The sequence below is a fragment of the Schistocerca gregaria genome, unplaced genomic scaffold, assembly GCF_023897955.1.
Source record: "Schistocerca gregaria isolate iqSchGreg1 unplaced genomic scaffold, iqSchGreg1.2 ptg000445l, whole genome shotgun sequence".
Classification (NCBI taxonomy): domain Eukaryota; kingdom Metazoa; phylum Arthropoda; class Insecta; order Orthoptera; family Acrididae; genus Schistocerca; species Schistocerca gregaria.
Genome location: NW_026061867.1, coordinates 539236 through 557151, shown reverse-complemented (window position 1 = coordinate 557151; position 17916 = coordinate 539236). Strand labels below are relative to the sequence as shown.

Genomic DNA, 17916 nt, shown 5'->3' with positions numbered 1-17916 from the left:
AGAATGGCGTCATTGGTTTGCACGCTCATTCATGCGTGTGAAAGTATTTGCTGCTCTTTACGCAGAATCGCACGCAGCCGGCGGGATTCGAAACTACTTTCGAGTCAGACGCCTTAACCACTCGGCCACGGCTGCCCCGAACGCAGCGTTCTCCCGACACGTGCAAATTGAACCGTTTAAAGCACTGTGGTGTCAGAAAACGGCGTTGCTGCATTCTTTTCCGTAGTGTTTCCACCACTACCAGAGGAAACGCTACCAAATTATTAAAATTTCCGCCCGAACAGGGACTTGAACCCTGGACCCTTAGGTTAAAAGCCTAATGCTCTACCGACTGAGCTATCCGGGCTCACAACGCCTTATGAAACATCTCACGATGCACAACGACACATTGACTCATGTCCTTTACTGTTGTGCAATCGCTGCATGGAGCTGTTAGTAGTTAAACGTCGCCTGAATGCTGTCTGCAAACTTATCGCGCAAAGCTCGTAACAGACCATCGAACAATGTTGACACACGATGCAAAAACAAACTGCAGCAGTCGTTACGTCTCATACGTTGGAGTAGAGGATTTACGTGTTTTGTCGACACTCATCGGGCAATTGGAAAATTCACAAGCACTTCGAATGCAATGTTTCCCACGTTTTCGCTCATTTCACGGTTCCGCTGGAGACGTTCTTCGCCTCCTGGCACAAAACAGGGAACGCAGTCGGTAGAACGTTTTTTTATTTTCTTACTTCTCAGAGAGTTGCCTACTGTGTTCCTCTTATGGCAAGCACTAGACAACCAGAACAGTTACAGAAGAGAGTCATGTCCGTTCTCGGCTCTAGTTACATTATCACAAAGTCAGAGCAATTCCATTGGCGTCGGCTGCAAAACGAAGCCGTGCCGAAACCCGGGATCGAACCAGGGACCTTTAGATCTTCAGTCTAACGCTCTCCCAACTGAGCTATTTCGGCTGACGTATAGCGCCCCTCTTTTGCACGTCTGCCCCGTTGTCAATTTCACAGTCATCTTCGTCTGAAAGAACACAGGGACGCCGAAAGGCGAACAGCAGATGCAGTAAAGTACCACACACATTTCTTCTGCTTCCATCGTCGTAACTAGCAAACATGTCGACTCGATTCATGTAATATTGACTTCGCTGATGCTAGAAAAGCTGTGCTATATCGATGCCACGTGCAACTAGTGTGCAGAGAACGAGGCAGAGGAAGGAGTGAGCCTCTCCAACGTGTGTGAGGCAGTATCTAGCAGATACACGCGGTAAAACGTTTGACTTGCGTTTGCTCATTAATTGCTACACGTCATCGTCTGCAAGCTAAAATAATCACATCTGCACTGCCCAGAGAGGCGACACTTGCACTGACACCTGGTGGACGGTTGTGAGACGAGGAGATGAGCTGTGGCTTCTGGGCACGACTGTAGCGCTGCACCCTGGAGCCAAGAACACTGCACCTTGCTGGCGGCCCACGTGTTTAGTAGTGACGCAACTGCTAGGATGCAGCTGAACGTCCATCTTCTGAGAGCGAGAAAATTTCCGCAGTCGGCAGGACTCGAACCTACGCTCCCAGAGGGAATCTGATTTCAAGTCAGACGCCTTAACCACTCGGCCACGACTGCACGTCTCAGAAGCGTCTCTCGACAACTGAAACTCCCACCTTTGCAAGCAATCTCATGGCAGAAGGCAGCATGGGCTCACTCTTTTCTGTAGTGATTCCACTGCCAGCACATTAGACGTTACGAAAGTGTATTAATTTTCGCCCCGACAGGGACTAGAACCCAGGACCCTTTGGTTGAAAACCTAACGCTCTACCGACTGAGCTATCCGCACCCACGCACGAGCATTGTCATACAGCTGCGTCGTGTGCGAGTGATTCGCATGTCGTAATTGCTGGCTTGTGGCTCCAATGGCGACTTCACCGACTTCCCACTGACGCGCCGCTGACGCTAGTTTTCTGGCGTCTTAAGGGATGGACATACTTGCAAGTAGCTGCGAGATCATTGAAAAGAAACGCGGCGCCATTGCTTTTGCCGCACTCGACTGATTGAATTGCAATTCCTAAAAAGGAATGAACCTTCGCTCTGTCCAACAATTTCAAGCACGTGTGTGTACTCACGAACTCGGCGAAGGCGCGAGAAAATGACGGGGGCGCACTCGTGGGCCTGCGACGGCTTCCTGCAGTCACATCGTCAGTGCGAGGTGGACCGGTAGGCACAGGAAGCAGCGGCCGTCGTGAAACTCAGCATTCTTAAACGGAAATTTTCGTCTTGTTTAGAATGGCGTCATTGGTTTGCACGCTCATTCATGCGTGTGAAAGTATTTGCTGCTCTTTACGCAGAATCGCACGCAGCCGGCGGGATTCGAAACTACTTTCGAGTCAGACGCCTTAACCACTCGGCCACGGCTGCCCCGAACGCAGCGTTCTCCCGACACGTGCAAATTGAACCGTTTAAAGCACTGTGGTGTCAGAAAACGGCGTTGCTGCATTCTTTTCCGTAGTGTTTCCACCACTACCAGAGGAAACGCTACCAAATTATTAAAATTTCCGCCCGAACAGGGACTTGAACCCTGGACCCTTAGGTTAAAAGCCTAATGCTCTACCGACTGAGCTATCCGGGCTCACAACGCCTTATGAAACATCTCACGATGCACAACGACACATTGACTCATGTCCTTTACTGTTGTGCAATCGCTGCATGGAGCTGTTAGTAGTTAAACGTCGCCTGAATGCTGTCTGCAAACTTATCGCGCAAAGCTCGTAACAGACCATCGAACAATGTTGACACACGATGCAAAAACAAACTGCAGCAGTCGTTACGTCTCATACGTTGGAGTAGAGGATTTACGTGTTTTGTCGACACTCATCGGGCAATTGGAAAATTCACAAGCACTTCGAATGCAATGTTTCCCACGTTTTCGCTCATTTCACGGTTCCGCTGGAGACGTTCTTCACCTCCTGGCACAAAACAGGGAACGCAGTCGGTAGGACGTTTTTTTATTTTCTTACTTCTCAGAGAGTTGCCTACTGTGTTCCTCTTATGGCAAGCACTAGACAACCAGAACAGTTACAGAAGAGAGTCATGTCCGTTCTCGGCTCTAGTTACATTATCACAAAGTCAGAGCAATTCCATTGGCGTCGGCTGCAAAACGAAGCCGTGCCGAAACCCGGGATCGAACCAGGGACCTTTAGATCTTCAGTCTAACGCTCTCCCAACTGAGCTATTTCGGCTGACGTACAGCGCCCCTCTTTTGCACGTCTGCCCCGTTGTCAATTTCACAGTCATCTTCGTCTGAAAGAACACAGGGACGCCGAAAGGCGAACAGCAGATGCAGTAAAGTACCACACACATTTCTTCTGCTTCCATCGTCGTAACTAGCAAACATGTCGACTCGATTCATGTAATATTGACTTCGCTGATGCTAGAAAAGCTGTGCTATATCGATGCCACGTGCAACTAGTGTGCAGAGAACGAAGCAGAGGAAGGAGTGAGCCTCTCCAACGTGTGTGAGGCAGTATCTAGCAGATACACGCGGTAAAACGTTTGACTTGCGTTTGCTCATTAATTGCTACACGTCATCGTCTGCAAGCTAAAATAATCACATCTGCACTGCCCAGAGAGGCGACACTTGCACTGACACCTGGTGGACGGTTGTGAGACGAGGAGATGAGCTGTGGCTTCTGGGCACGACTGTAGCGCTGCACCCTGGAGCCAAGAACACTGCACCTTGCTGGCGGCCCACGTGTTTAGTAGTGACGCAACTGCTAGGATGCAGCTGAACGTCCATCTTCTGAGAGCGAGAAAATTTCCGCAGTCGGCAGGACTCGAACCTACGCTCCCAGAGGGAATCTGATTTCAAGTCAGACGCCTTAACCACTCGGCCACGACTGCACGTCTCAGAAGCGTCTCTCGACAACTGAAACTCCCACCTTTGCAAGCAATCTCATGGCAGAAGGCAGCATGGGCTCACTCTTTTCTGTAGTGATTCCACTGCCAGCACATTAGACGTTACGAAAGTGTATTAATTTTCGCCCCGACAGGGACTAGAACCCAGGACCCTTTGGTTGAAAACCTAACGCTCTACCGACTGAGCTATCCGCACCCACGCACGAGCATTGTCATACAGCTGCGTCGTGTGCGAGTGATTCGCATGTCGTAATTGCTGGCTTGTGGCTCCAATGGCGACTTCACCGACTTCCCACTGACGCGCCGCTGACGCTAGTTTTCTGGCGTCTTAAGGGATGGACATACTTGCAAGTAGCTGCGAGATCATTGAAAAGAAACGCGGCGCCATTGCTTTTGCCGCACTCGACTGATTGAATTGCAATTCCTAAAAAGGAATGAACCTTCGCTCTGTCCAACAATTTCAAGCACGTGTGTGTACTCACGAACTCGGCGAAGGCGCGAGAAAATGACGGGGGCGCACTCGTGGGCCTGCGACGGCTTCCTGCAGTCACATCGTCAGTGCGAGGTGGACCGGTAGGCACAGGAAGCAGCGGCCGTCGTGAAACTCAGCATTCTTAAACGGAAATTTTCGTCTTGTTTAGAATGGCGTCATTGGTTTGCACGCTCGTTCATGCGTGTGAAAGTATTTGCTGCTCTTTACGCAGAATCGCACGCAGCCGGCGGGATTCGAAACTACTTTCGAGTCAGACGCCTTAACCACTCGGCCACGGCTGCCCCGAACGCAGCGTTCTCCCGACACGTGCAAATTGAACCGTTTAAAGCACTGTGGTGTCAGAAAACGGCGTTGCTGCATTCTTTTCCGTAGTGTTTCCACCACTACCAGAGGAAACGCTACCAAATTATTAAAATTTCCGCCCGAACAGGGACTTGAACCCTGGACCCTTAGGTTAAAAGCCTAATGCTCTACCGACTGAGCTATCCGGGCTCACAACGCCTTATGAAACATCTCACGATGCACAACGACACATTGACTCATGTCCTTTACTGTTGTGCAATCGCTGCATGGAGCTGTTAGTAGTTAAACGTCGCCTGAATGCTGTCTGCAAACTTATCGCGCAAAGCTCGTAACAGACCATCGAACAATGTTGACACACGATGCAAAAACAAACTGCAGCAGTCGTTACGTCTCATACGTTGGAGTAGAGGATTTACGTGTTTTGTCGACACTCATCGGGCAATTGGAAAATTCACAAGCACTTCGAATGCAATGTTTCCCACGTTTTCGCTCATTTCACGGTTCCGCTGGAGACGTTCTTCACCTCCTGGCACAAAACAGGGAACGCAGTCGGTAGGACGTTTTTTTATTTTCTTACTTCTCAGAGAGTTGCCTACTGTGTTCCTCTTATGGCAAGCACTAGACAACCAGAACAGTTACAGAAGAGAGTCATGTCCGTTCTCGGCTCTAGTTACATTATCACAAAGTCAGAGCAATTCCATTGGCGTCGGCTGCAAAACGAAGCCGTGCCGAAACCCGGGATCGAACCAGGGACCTTTAGATCTTCAGTCTAACGCTCTCCCAACTGAGCTATTTCGGCTGACGTACAGCGCCCCTCTTTTGCACGTCTGCCCCGTTGTCAATTTCACAGTCATCTTCGTCTGAAAGAACACAGGGACGCCGAAAGGCGAACAGCAGATGCAGTAAAGTACCACACACATTTCTTCTGCTTCCATCGTCGTAACTAGCAAACATGTCGACTCGATTCATGTAATATTGACTTCGCTGATGCTAGAAAAGCTGTGCTATATCGATGCCACGTGCAACTAGTGTGCAGAGAACGAAGCAGAGGAAGGAGTGAGCCTCTCCAACGTGTGTGAGGCAGTATCTAGCAGATACACGCGGTAAAACGTTTGACTTGCGTTTGCTCATTAATTGCTACACGTCATCGTCTGCAAGCTAAAATAATCACATCTGCACTGCCCAGAGAGGCGACACTTGCACTGACACCTGGTGGACGGTTGTGAGACGAGGAGATGAGCTGTGGCTTCTGGGCACGACTGTAGCGCTGCACCCTGGAGCCAAGAACACTGCACCTTGCTGGCGGCCCACGTGTTTAGTAGTGACGCAACTGCTAGGATGCAGCTGAACGTCCATCTTCTGAGAGCGAGAAAATTTCCGCAGTCGGCAGGACTCGAACCTACGCTCCCAGAGGGAATCTGATTTCAAGTCAGACGCCTTAACCACTCGGCCACGACTGCACGTCTCAGAAGCGTCCCTCGACAACTGAAACTCCCACCTTTGCAAGCAATCTCATGGCAGAAGGCAGCATGGGCTCACTCTTTTCTGTAGTGATTCCACTGCCAGCACATTAGACGTTACGAAAGTGTATTAATTTTCGCCCCGACAGGGACTAGAACCCAGGACCCTTTGGTTGAAAACCTAACGCTCTACCGACTGAGCTATCCGCACCCACGCACGAGCATTGTCATACAGCTGCGTCGTGTGCGAGTGATTCGCATGTCGTAATTGCTGGCTTGTGGCTCCAATGGCGACTTCACCGACTTCCCACTGACGCGCCGCTGACGCTAGTTTTCTGGCGTCTTAAGGGATGGACATACTTGCAAGTAGCTGCGAGATCATTGAAAAGAAACGCGGCGCCATTGCTTTTGCCGCACTCGACTGATTGAATTGCAATTCCTAAAAAGGAATGAACCTTCGCTCTGTCCAACAATTTCAAGCACGTGTGTGTACTCACGAACTCGGCGAAGGCGCGAGAAAATGACGGGGGCGCACTCGTGGGCCTGCGACGGCTTCCTGCAGTCACATCGTCAGTGCGAGGTGGACCGGTAGGCACAGGAAGCAGCGGCCGTCGTGAAACTCAGCATTCTTAAACGGAAATTTTCGTCTTGTTTAGAATGGCGTCATTGGTTTGCACGCTCATTCATGCGTGTGAAAGTATTTGCTGCTCTTTACGCAGAATCGCACGCAGCCGGCGGGATTCGAAACTACTTTCGAGTCAGACGCCTTAACCACTCGGCCACGGCTGCCCCGAACGCAGCGTTCTCCCGACACGTGCAAATTGAACCGTTTAAAGCACTGTGGTGTCAGAAAACGGCGTTGCTGCATTCTTTTCCGTAGTGTTTCCACCACTACCAGAGGAAACGCTACCAAATTATTAAAATTTCCGCCCGAACAGGGACTTGAACCCTGGACCCTTAGGTTAAAAGCCTAATGCTCTACCGACTGAGCTATCCGGGCTCTCAACGCCTTATGAAACATCTCACGATGCACAACGACACATTGACTCATGTCCTTTACTGTTGTGCAATCGCTGCATGGAGCTGTTAGTAGTTAAACGTCGCCTGAATGCTGTCTGCAAACTTATCGCGCAAAGCTCGTAACAGACCATCGAACAATGTTGACACACGATGCAAAAACAAACTGCAGCAGTCGTTACGTCTCATACGTTGGAGTAGAGGATTTACGTGTTTTGTCGACACTCATCGGGCAATTGGAAAATTCACAAGCACTTCGAATGCAATGTTTCCCACGTTTTCGCTCATTTCACGGTTCCGCTGGAGACGTTCTTCACCTCCTGGCACAAAACAGGGAACGCAGTCGGTAGGACGTTTTTTTATTTTCTTACTTCTCAGAGAGTTGCCTACTGTGTTCCTCTTATGGCAAGCACTAGACAACCAGAACAGTTACAGAAGAGAGTCATGTCCGTTCTCGGCTCTAGTTACATTATCACAAAGTCAGAGCAATTCCATTGGCGTCGGCTGCAAAACGAAGCCGTGCCGAAACCCGGGATCGAACCAGGGACCTTTAGATCTTCAGTCTAACGCTCTCCCAACTGAGCTATTTCGGCTGACGTACAGCGCCCCTCTTTTGCACGTCTGCCCCGTTGTCAATTTCACAGTCATCTTCGTCTGAAAGAACACAGGGACGCCGAAAGGCGAACAGCAGATGCAGTAAAGTACCACACACATTTCTTCTGCTTCCATCGTCGTAACTAGCAAACATGTCGACTCGATTCATGTAATATTGACTTCGCTGATGCTAGAAAAGCTGTGCTATATCGATGCCACGTGCAACTAGTGTGCAGAGAACGAAGCAGAGGAAGGAGTGAGCCTCTCCAACGTGTGTGAGGCAGTATCTAGCAGATACACGCGGTAAAACGTTTGACTTGCGTTTGCTCATTAATTGCTACACGTCATCGTCTGCAAGCTAAAATAATCACATCTGCACTGCCCAGAGAGGCGACACTTGCACTGACACCTGGTGGACGGTTGTGAGACGAGGAGATGAGCTGTGGCTTCTGGGCACGACTGTAGCGCTGCACCCTGGAGCCAAGAACACTGCACCTTGCTGGCGGCCCACGTGTTTAGTAGTGACGCAACTGCTAGGATGCAGCTGAACGTCCATCTTCTGAGAGCGAGAAAATTTCCGCAGTCGGCAGGACTCGAACCTACGCTCCCAGAGGGAATCTGATTTCAAGTCAGACGCCTTAACCACTCGGCCACGACTGCACGTCTCAGAAGCGTCTCTCGACAACTGAAACTCCCACCTTTGCAAGCAATCTCATGGCAGAAGGCAGCATGGGCTCACTCTTTTCTGTAGTGATTCCACTGCCAGCACATTAGACGTTACGAAAGTGTATTAATTTTCGCCCCGACAGGGACTAGAACCCAGGACCCTTTGGTTGAAAACCTAACGCTCTACCGACTGAGCTATCCGCACCCACGCACGAGCATTGTCATACAGCTGCGTCGTGTGCGAGTGATTCGCATGTCGTAATTGCTGGCTTGTGTCTCCAATGGCGACTTCACCGACTTCCCACTGACGCGCCGCTGACGCTAGTTTTCTGGCGTCTTAAGGGATGGACATACTTGCAAGTAGCTGCGAGATCATTGAAAAGAAACGCGGCGCCATTGCTTTTGCCGCACTCGACTGATTGAATTGCAATTCCTAAAAAGGAATGAACCTTCGCTCTGTCCAACAATTTCAAGCACGTGTGTGTACTCACGAACTCGGCGAAGGCGCGAGAAAATGACGGGGGCGCACTCGTGGGCCTGCGACGGCTTCCTGCAGTCACATCGTCAGTGCGAGGTGGACCGGTAGGCACAGGAAGCAGCGGCCGTCGTGAAACTCAGCATTCTTAAACGGAAATTTTCGTCTTGTTTAGAATGGCGTCATTGGTTTGCACGCTCATTCATGCGTGTGAAAGTATTTGCTGCTCTTTACGCAGAATCGCACGCAGCCGGCGGGATTCGAAACTACTTTCGAGTCAGACGCCTTAACCACTCGGCCACGGCTGCCCCGAACGCAGCGTTCTCCCGACACGTGCAAATTGAACCGTTTAAAGCACTGTGGTGTCAGAAAACGGCGTTGCTGCATTCTTTTCCGTAGTGTTTCCACCACTACCAGAGGAAACGCTACCAAATTATTAAAATTTCCGCCCGAACAGGGACTTGAACCCTGGACCCTTAGGTTAAAAGCCTAATGCTCTACCGACTGAGCTATCCGGGCTCTCAACGCCTTATGAAACATCTCACGATGCACAACGACACATTGACTCATGTCCTTTACTGTTGTGCAATCGCTGCATGGAGCTGTTAGTAGTTAAACGTCGCCTGAATGCTGTCTGCAAACTTATCGCGCAAAGCTCGTAACAGACCATCGAACAATGTTGACACACGATGCAAAAACAAACTGCAGCAGTCGTTACGTCTCATACGTTGGAGTAGAGGATTTACGTGTTTTGTCGACACTCATCGGGCAATTGGAAAATTCACAAGCACTTCGAATGCAATGTTTCCCACGTTTTCGCTCATTTCACGGTTCCGCTGGAGACGTTCTTCACCTCTTGGCACAAAACAGGGAACGCAGTCGGTAGGACGTTTTTTTATTTTCTTACTTCTCAGAGAGTTGCCTACTGTGTTCCTCTTATGGCAAGCACTAGACAACCAGAACAGTTACAGAAGAGAGTCATGTCCGTTCTCGGCTCTAGTTACATTATCACAAAGTCAGAGCAATTCCATTGGCGTCGGCTGCAAAACGAAGCCGTGCCGAAACCCGGGATCGAACCAGGGACCTTTAGATCTTCAGTCTAACGCTCTCCCAACTGAGCTATTTCGGCTGACGTACAGCGCCCCTCTTTTGCACGTCTGCCCCGTTGTCAATTTCACAGTCATCTTCGTCTGAAAGAACACAGGGACGCCGAAAGGCGAACAGCAGATGCAGTAAAGTACCACACACATTTCTTCTGCTTCCATCGTCGTAACTAGCAAACATGTCGACTCGATTCATGTAATATTGACTTCGCTGATGCTAGAAAAGCTGTGCTATATCGATGCCACGTGCAACTAGTGTGCAGAGAACGAAGCAGAGGAAGGAGTGAGCCTCTCCAACGTGTGTGAGGCAGTATCTAGCAGATACACGCGGTAAAACGTTTGACTTGCGTTTGCTCATTAATTGCTACACGTCATCGTCTGCAAGCTAAAATAATCACATCTGCACTGCCCAGAGAGGCGACACTTGCACTGACACCTGGTGGACGGTTGTGAGACGAGGAGATGAGCTGTGGCTTCTGGGCACGACTGTAGCGCTGCACCCTGGAGCCAAGAACACTGCACCTTGCTGGCGGCCCACGTGTTTAGTAGTGACGCAACTGCTAGGATGCAGCTGAACGTCCATCTTCTGAGAGCGAGAAAATTTCCGCAGTCGGCAGGACTCGAACCTACGCTCCCAGAGGGAATCTGATTTCAAGTCAGACGCCTTAACCACTCGGCCACGACTGCACGTCTCAGAACCGTCTCTCGACAACTGAAACTCCCACCTTTGCAAGCAATCTCATGGCAGAAGGCAGCATGGGCTCACTCTTTTCTGTAGTGATTCCACTGCCAGCACATTAGACGTTACGAAAGTGTATTAATTTTCGCCCCGACAGGGACTAGAACCCAGGACCCTTTGGTTGAAAACCTAACGCTCTACCGACTGAGCTATCCGCACCCACGCACGAGCATTGTCATACAGCTGCGTCGTGTGCGAGTGATTCGCATGTCGTAATTGCTGGCTTGTGGCTCCAATGGCGACTTCACCGACTTCCCACTGACGCGCCGCTGACGCTAGTTTTCTGGCGTCTTAAGGGATGGACATACTTGCAAGTAGCTGCGAGATCATTGAAAAGAAACGCGGCGCCATTGCTTTTGCCGCACTCGACTGATTGAATTGCAATTCCTAAAAAGGAATGAACCTTCGCTCTGTCCAACAATTTCAAGCACGTGTGTGTACTCACGAACTCGGCGAAGGCGCGAGAAAATGACGGGGGCGCACTCGTGGGCCTGCGACGGCTTCCTGCAGTCACATCGTCAGTGCGAGGTGGACCGGTAGGCACAGGAAGCAGCGGCCGTCGTGAAACTCAGCATTCTTAAACGGAAATTTTCGTCTTGTTTAGAATGGCGTCATTGGTTTGCACGCTCATTCATGCGTGTGAAAGTATTTGCTGCTCTTTACGCAGAATCGCACGCAGCCGGCGGGATTCGAAACTACTTTCGAGTCAGACGCCTTAACCACTCGGCCACGGCTGCCCCGAACGCAGCGTTCTCCCGACACGTGCAAATTGAACCGTTTAAAGCACTGTGGTGTCAGAAAACGGCGTTGCTGCATTCTTTTCCGTAGTGTTTCCACCACTACCAGAGGAAACGCTACCAAATTATTAAAATTTCCGCCCGAACAGGGACTTGAACCCTGGACCCTTAGGTTAAAAGCCTAATGCTCTACCGACTGAGCTATCCGGGCTCTCAACGCCTTATGAAACATCTCACGATGCACAACGACACATTGACTCATGTCCTTTACTGTTGTGCAATCGCTGCATGGAGCTGTTAGTAGTTAAACGTCGCCTGAATGCTGTCTGCAAACTTATCGCGCAAAGCTCGTAACAGACCATCGAACAATGTTGACACACGATGCAAAAACAAACTGCAGCAGTCGTTACGTCTCATACGTTGGAGTAGAGGATTTACGTGTTTTGTCGACACTCATCGGGCAATTGGAAAATTCACAAGCACTTCGAATGCAATGTTTCCCACGTTTTCGCTCATTTCACGGTTCCGCTGGAGACGTTCTTCACCTCCTGGCACAAAACAGGGAACGCAGTCGGTAGGACGTTTTTTTATTTTCTTACTTCTCAGAGAGTTGCCTACTGTGTTCCTCTTATGGCAAGCACTAGACAACCAGAACAGTTACAGAAGAGAGTCATGTCCGTTCTCGGCTCTAGTTACATTATCACAAAGTCAGAGCAATTCCATTGGCGTCGGCTGCAAAACGAAGCCGTGCCGAAACCCGGGATCGAACCAGGGACCTTTAGATCTTCAGTCTAACGCTCTCCCAACTGAGCTATTTCGGCTGACGTACAGCGCCCCTCTTTTGCACGTCTGCCCCGTTGTCAATTTCACAGTCATCTTCGTCTGAAAGAACACAGGGACGCCGAAAGGCGAACAGCAGATGCAGTAAAGTACCACACACATTTCTTCTGCTTCCATCGTCGTAACTAGCAAACATGTCGACTCGATTCATGTAATATTGACTTCGCTGATGCTAGAAAAGCTGTGCTATATCGATGCCACGTGCAACTAGTGTGCAGAGAACGAAGCAGAGGAAGGAGTGAGCCTCTCCAACGTGTGTGAGGCAGTATCTAGCAGATACACGCGGTAAAACGTTTGACTTGCGTTTGCTCATTAATTGCTACACGTCATCGTCTGCAAGCTAAAATAATCACATCTGCACTGCCCAGAGAGGCGACACTTGCACTGACACCTGGTGGACGGTTGTGAGACGAGGAGATGAGCTGTGGCTTCTGGGCACGACTGTAGCGCTGCACCCTGGAGCCAAGAACACTGCACCTTGCTGGCGGCCCACGTGTTTAGTAGTGACGCAACTGCTAGGATGCAGCTGAACGTCCATCTTCTGAGAGCGAGAAAATTTCCGCAGTCGGCAGGACTCGAACCTACGCTCCCAGAGGGAATCTGATTTCAAGTCAGACGCCTTAACCACTCGGCCACGACTGCACGTCTCAGAAGCGTCTCTCGACAACTGAAACTCCCACCTTTGCAAGCAATCTCATGGCAGAAGGCAGCATGGGCTCACTCTTTTCTGTAGTGATTCCACTGCCAGCACATTAGACGTTACGAAAGTGTATTAATTTTCGCCCCGACAGGGACTAGAACCCAGGACCCTTTGGTTGAAAACCTAACGCTCTACCGACTGAGCTATCCGCACCCACGCACGAGCATTGTCATACAGCTGCGTCGTGTGCGAGTGATTCGCATGTCGTAATTGCTGGCTTGTGGCTCCAATGGCGACTTCACCGACTTCCCACTGACGCGCCGCTGACGCTAGTTTTCTGGCGTCTTAAGGGATGGACATACTTGCAAGTAGCTGCGAGATCATTGAAAAGAAACGCGGCGCCATTGCTTTTGCCGCACTCGACTGATTGAATTGCAATTCCTAAAAAGGAATGAACCTTCGCTCTGTCCAACAATTTCAAGCACGTGTGTGTACTCACGAACTCGGCGAAGGCGCGAGAAAATGACGGGGGCGCACTCGTGGGCCTGCGACGGCTTCCTGCAGTCACATCGTCAGTGCGAGGTGGACCGGTAGGCACAGGAAGCAGCGGCCGTCGTGAAACTCAGCATTCTTAAACGGAAATTTTCGTCTTGTTTAGAATGGCGTCATTGGTTTGCACGCTCATTCATGCGTGTGAAAGTATTTGCTGCTCTTTACGCAGAATCGCACGCAGCCGGCGGGATTCGAAACTACTTTCGAGTCAGACGCCTTAACCACTCGGCCACGGCTGCCCCGAACGCAGCGTTCTCCCGACACGTGCAAATTGAACCGTTTAAAGCACTGTGGTGTCAGAAAACGGCGTTGCTGCATTCTTTTCCGTAGTGTTTCCACCACTACCAGAGGAAACGCTACCAAATTATTAAAATTTCCGCCCGAACAGGGACTTGAACCCTGGACCCTTAGGTTAAAAGCCTAATGCTCTACCGACTGAGCTATCCGGGCTCACAACGCCTTATGAAACATCTCACGATGCACAACGACACATTGACTCATGTCCTTTACTGTTGTGCAATCGCTGCATGGAGCTGTTAGTAGTTAAACGTCGCCTGAATGCTGTCTGCAAACTTATCGCGCAAAGCTCGTAACAGACCATCGAACAATGTTGACACACGATGCAAAAACAAACTGCAGCAGTCGTTACGTCTCATACGTTGGAGTAGAGGATTTACGTGTTTTGTCGACACTCATCGGGCAATTGGAAAATTCACAAGCACTTCGAATGCAATGTTTCCCACGTTTTCGCTCATTTCACGGTTCCGCTGGAGACGTTCTTCACCTCCTGGCACAAAACAGGGAACGCAGTCGGTAGGACGTTTTTTTATTTTCTTACTTCTCAGAGAGTTGCCTACTGTGTTCCTCTTATGGCAAGCACTAGACAACCAGAACAGTTACAGAAGAGAGTCATGTCCGTTCTCGGCTCTAGTTACATTATCACAAAGTCAGAGCAATTCCATTGGCGTCGGCTGCAAAACGAAGCCGTGCCGAAACCCGGGATCGAACCAGGGACCTTTAGATCTTCAGTCTAACGCTCTCCCAACTGAGCTATTTCGGCTGACGTACAGCGCCCCTCTTTTGCACGTCTGCCCCGTTGTCAATTTCACAGTCATCTTCGTCTGAAAGAACACAGGGACGCCGAAAGGCGAACAGCAGATGCAGTAAAGTACCACACACATTTCTTCTGCTTCCATCGTCGTAACTAGCAAACATGTCGACTCGATTCATGTAATATTGACTTCGCTGATGCTAGAAAAGCTGTGCTATATCGATGCCACGTGCAACTAGTGTGCAGAGAACGAAGCAGAGGAAGGAGTGAGCCTCTCCAACGTGTGTGAGGCAGTATCTAGCAGATACACGCGGTAAAACGTTTGACTTGCGTTTGCTCATTAATTGCTACACGTCATCGTCTGCAAGCTAAAATAATCACATCTGCACTGCCCAGAGAGGCGACACTTGCACTGACACCTGGTGGACGGTTGTGAGACGAGGAGATGAGCTGTGGCTTCTGGGCACGACTGTAGCGCTGCACCCTGGAGCCAAGAACACTGCACCTTGCTGGCGGCCCACGTGTTTAGTAGTGACGCAACTGCTAGGATGCAGCTGAACGTCCATCTTCTGAGAGCGAGAAAATTTCCGCAGTCGGCAGGACTCGAACCTACGCTCCCAGAGGGAATCTGATTTCAATTCAGACGCCTTAACCACTCGGCCACGACTGCACGTCTCAGAAGCGTCTCTCGACAACTGAAACTCCCACCTTTGCAAGCAATCTCATGGCAGAAGGCAGCATGGGCTCACTCTTTTCTGTAGTGATTCCACTGCCAGCACATTAGACGTTACGAAAGTGTATTAATTTTCGCCCCGACAGGGACTAGAACCCAGGACCCTTTGGTTGAAAACCTAACGCTCTACCGACTGAGCTATCCGCACCCACGCACGAGCATTGTCATACAGCTGCGTCGTGTGCGAGTGATTCGCATGTCGTAATTGCTGGCTTGTGGCTCCAATGGCGACTTCACCGACTTCCCACTGACGCGCCGCTGACGCTAGTTTTCTGGCGTCTTAAGGGATGGACATACTTGCAAGTAGCTGCGAGATCATTGAAAAGAAACGCGGCGCCATTGCTTTTGCCGCACTCGACTGATTGAATTGCAATTCCTAAAAAGGAATGAACCTTCGCTCTGTCCAACAATTTCAAGCACGTGTGTGTACTCACGAACTCGGCGAAGGCGCGAGAAAATGACGGGGGCGCACTCGTGGGCCTGCGACGGCTTCCTGCAGTCACATCGTCAGTGCGAGGTGGACCGGTAGGCACAGGAAGCAGCGGCCGTCGTGAAACTCAGCATTCTTAAACGGAAATTTTCGTCTTGTTTAGAATGGCGTCATTGGTTTGCACGCTCATTCATGCGTGTGAAAGTATTTGCTGCTCTTTACGCAGAATCGCACGCAGCCGGCGGGATTCGAAACTACTTTCGAGTCAGACGCCTTAACCACTCGGCCACGGCTGCCCCGAACGCAGCGTTCTCCCGACACGTGCAAATTGAACCGTTTAAAGCACTGTGGTGTCAGAAAACGGCGTTGCTGCATTCTTTTCCGTAGTGTTTCCACCACTACCAGAGGAAACGCTACCAAATTATTAAAATTTCCGCCCGAACAGGGACTTGAACCCTGGACCCTTAGGTTAAAAGCCTAATGCTCTACCGACTGAGCTATCCGGGCTCTCAACGCCTTATGAAACATCTCACGATGCACAACGACACATTGACTCATGTCCTTTACTGTTGTGCAATCGCTGCATGGAGCTGTTAGTAGTTAAACGTCGCCTGAATGCTGTCTGCAAACTTATCGCGCAAAGCTCGTAACAGACCATCGAACAATGTTGACACACGATGCAAAAACAAACTGCAGCAGTCGTTACGTCTCATACGTTGGAGTAGAGGATTTACGTGTTTTGTCGACACTCATCGGGCAATTGGAAAATTCACAAGCACTTCGAATGCAATGTTTCCCACGTTTTCGCTCATTTCACGGTTCCGCTGGAGACGTTCTTCACCTCCTGGCACAAAACAGGGAACGCAGTCGGTAGGACGTTTTTTTATTTTCTTACTTCTCAGAGAGTTGCCTACTGTGTTCCTCTTATGGCAAGCACTAGACAACCAGAACAGTTACAGAAGAGAGTCATGTCCGTTCTCGGCTCTAGTTACATTATCACAAAGTCAGAGCAATTCCATTGGCGTCGGCTGCAAAACGAAGCCGTGCCGAAACCCGGGATCGAACCAGGGACCTTTAGATCTTCAGTCTAACGCTCTCCCAACTGAGCTATTTCGGCTGACGTACAGCGCCCCTCTTTTGCACGTCTGCCCCGTTGTCAATTTCACAGTCATCTTCGTCTGAAAGAACACAGGGACGCCGAAAGGCGAACAGCAGATGCAGTAAAGTACCACACACATTTCTTCTGCTTCCATCGTCGTAACTAGCAAACATGTCGACTCGATTCATGTAATATTGACTTCGCTGATGCTAGAAAAGCTGTGCTATATCGATGCCACGTGCAACTAGTGTGCAGAGAACGAAGCAGAGGAAATAGTGAGCCTCTCCAACGTGTGTGAGGCAGTATCTAGCAGATACACGCGGTAAAACGTTTGACTTGCGTTTGCTCATTAATTGCTACACGTCATCGTCTGCAAGCTAAAATAATCACATCTGCACTGCCCAGAGAGGCGACACTTGCACTGACACCTGGTGGACGGTTGTGAGACGAGGAGATGAGCTGTGGCTTCTGGGCACGACTGTAGCGCTGCACCCTGGAGCCAAGAACACTGCACCTTGCTGGCGGCCCACGTGTTTAGTAGTGACGCAACTGCTAGGATGCAGCTGAACGTCCATCTTCTGAGAGCGAGAAAATTTCCGCAGTCGGCAGGACTCGAACCTACGCTCCCAGAGGGAATCTGATTTCAAGTCAGACGCCTTAACCACTCGGCCACGACTGCACGTCTCAGAAGCGTCTCTCGACAACTGAAACTCCCACCTTTGCAAGCAATCTCATGGCAGAAGGCAGCATGGGCTCACTCTTTTCTGTAGTGATTCCACTGCCAGCACATTAGACGTTACGAAAGTGTATTAATTTTCGCCCCGACAGGGACTAGAACCCAGGACCCTTTGGTTGAAAACCTAACGCTCTACCGACTGAGCTATCCGCACCCACGCACGAGCATTGTCATACAGCTGCGTCGTGTGCGAGTGATTCGCATGTCGTAATTGCTGGCTTGTGGCTCCAATGGCGACTTCACCGACTTCCCACTGACGCGCCGCTGACGCTAGTTTTCTGGCGTCTTAAGGGATGGACATACTTGCAAGTAGCTGCGAGATCATTGAAAAGAAACGCGGCGCCA

The 17916-nt window shown here is 50.3% G+C and overlaps 24 non-coding genes across 24 annotated transcripts; all 24 read right to left on the bottom strand.

Annotated features, from left to right (window-relative positions):
• Positions 1–273: 273 nt before the first annotated feature.
• Positions 274–346, bottom strand: Trnak-uuu (transfer RNA lysine (anticodon UUU)). Its single transcript has one exon. It is a non-coding gene; the product is annotated as a tRNA-Lys (tRNA).
• A 537-nt stretch (positions 347–883) lies between these two features.
• Positions 884–956, bottom strand: Trnaf-gaa (transfer RNA phenylalanine (anticodon GAA)). The gene has a single exon. It is a non-coding gene; the product is annotated as a tRNA-Phe (tRNA).
• A 579-nt stretch (positions 957–1535) lies between these two features.
• On the bottom strand, positions 1536–1617 carry Trnas-uga (transfer RNA serine (anticodon UGA)). Its single transcript has one exon. It is a non-coding gene; the product is annotated as a tRNA-Ser (tRNA).
• A 927-nt stretch (positions 1618–2544) lies between these two features.
• Trnak-uuu (transfer RNA lysine (anticodon UUU)) lies at positions 2545–2617 on the bottom strand. Its single transcript has one exon. It is a non-coding gene; the product is annotated as a tRNA-Lys (tRNA).
• Positions 2618–3154: 537 nt separating this feature from the next.
• On the bottom strand, positions 3155–3227 carry Trnaf-gaa (transfer RNA phenylalanine (anticodon GAA)). The gene has a single exon. It is a non-coding gene; the product is annotated as a tRNA-Phe (tRNA).
• A 579-nt stretch (positions 3228–3806) lies between these two features.
• Trnas-uga (transfer RNA serine (anticodon UGA)) lies at positions 3807–3888 on the bottom strand. Its single transcript has one exon. It is a non-coding gene; the product is annotated as a tRNA-Ser (tRNA).
• Positions 3889–4815: 927 nt separating this feature from the next.
• On the bottom strand, positions 4816–4888 carry Trnak-uuu (transfer RNA lysine (anticodon UUU)). Its single transcript has one exon. It is a non-coding gene; the product is annotated as a tRNA-Lys (tRNA).
• Positions 4889–5425: 537 nt separating this feature from the next.
• On the bottom strand, positions 5426–5498 carry Trnaf-gaa (transfer RNA phenylalanine (anticodon GAA)). Its single transcript has one exon. It is a non-coding gene; the product is annotated as a tRNA-Phe (tRNA).
• A 579-nt stretch (positions 5499–6077) lies between these two features.
• Trnas-uga (transfer RNA serine (anticodon UGA)) lies at positions 6078–6159 on the bottom strand. Its single transcript has one exon. It is a non-coding gene; the product is annotated as a tRNA-Ser (tRNA).
• A 927-nt stretch (positions 6160–7086) lies between these two features.
• Trnak-uuu (transfer RNA lysine (anticodon UUU)) lies at positions 7087–7159 on the bottom strand. Its single transcript has one exon. It is a non-coding gene; the product is annotated as a tRNA-Lys (tRNA).
• Positions 7160–7696: 537 nt separating this feature from the next.
• On the bottom strand, positions 7697–7769 carry Trnaf-gaa (transfer RNA phenylalanine (anticodon GAA)). The gene has a single exon. It is a non-coding gene; the product is annotated as a tRNA-Phe (tRNA).
• A 579-nt stretch (positions 7770–8348) lies between these two features.
• Positions 8349–8430, bottom strand: Trnas-uga (transfer RNA serine (anticodon UGA)). The gene has a single exon. It is a non-coding gene; the product is annotated as a tRNA-Ser (tRNA).
• Positions 8431–9357: 927 nt separating this feature from the next.
• On the bottom strand, positions 9358–9430 carry Trnak-uuu (transfer RNA lysine (anticodon UUU)). Its single transcript has one exon. It is a non-coding gene; the product is annotated as a tRNA-Lys (tRNA).
• A 537-nt stretch (positions 9431–9967) lies between these two features.
• Trnaf-gaa (transfer RNA phenylalanine (anticodon GAA)) lies at positions 9968–10040 on the bottom strand. Its single transcript has one exon. It is a non-coding gene; the product is annotated as a tRNA-Phe (tRNA).
• A 579-nt stretch (positions 10041–10619) lies between these two features.
• On the bottom strand, positions 10620–10701 carry Trnas-uga (transfer RNA serine (anticodon UGA)). The gene has a single exon. It is a non-coding gene; the product is annotated as a tRNA-Ser (tRNA).
• A 927-nt stretch (positions 10702–11628) lies between these two features.
• On the bottom strand, positions 11629–11701 carry Trnak-uuu (transfer RNA lysine (anticodon UUU)). The gene has a single exon. It is a non-coding gene; the product is annotated as a tRNA-Lys (tRNA).
• A 537-nt stretch (positions 11702–12238) lies between these two features.
• On the bottom strand, positions 12239–12311 carry Trnaf-gaa (transfer RNA phenylalanine (anticodon GAA)). The gene has a single exon. It is a non-coding gene; the product is annotated as a tRNA-Phe (tRNA).
• Positions 12312–12890: 579 nt separating this feature from the next.
• On the bottom strand, positions 12891–12972 carry Trnas-uga (transfer RNA serine (anticodon UGA)). The gene has a single exon. It is a non-coding gene; the product is annotated as a tRNA-Ser (tRNA).
• A 927-nt stretch (positions 12973–13899) lies between these two features.
• Trnak-uuu (transfer RNA lysine (anticodon UUU)) lies at positions 13900–13972 on the bottom strand. The gene has a single exon. It is a non-coding gene; the product is annotated as a tRNA-Lys (tRNA).
• A 537-nt stretch (positions 13973–14509) lies between these two features.
• Positions 14510–14582, bottom strand: Trnaf-gaa (transfer RNA phenylalanine (anticodon GAA)). The gene has a single exon. It is a non-coding gene; the product is annotated as a tRNA-Phe (tRNA).
• A 579-nt stretch (positions 14583–15161) lies between these two features.
• Trnas-uga (transfer RNA serine (anticodon UGA)) lies at positions 15162–15243 on the bottom strand. Its single transcript has one exon. It is a non-coding gene; the product is annotated as a tRNA-Ser (tRNA).
• A 927-nt stretch (positions 15244–16170) lies between these two features.
• On the bottom strand, positions 16171–16243 carry Trnak-uuu (transfer RNA lysine (anticodon UUU)). Its single transcript has one exon. It is a non-coding gene; the product is annotated as a tRNA-Lys (tRNA).
• Positions 16244–16780: 537 nt separating this feature from the next.
• Positions 16781–16853, bottom strand: Trnaf-gaa (transfer RNA phenylalanine (anticodon GAA)). Its single transcript has one exon. It is a non-coding gene; the product is annotated as a tRNA-Phe (tRNA).
• A 579-nt stretch (positions 16854–17432) lies between these two features.
• Positions 17433–17514, bottom strand: Trnas-uga (transfer RNA serine (anticodon UGA)). The gene has a single exon. It is a non-coding gene; the product is annotated as a tRNA-Ser (tRNA).
• Positions 17515–17916: the final 402 nt, after the last annotated feature.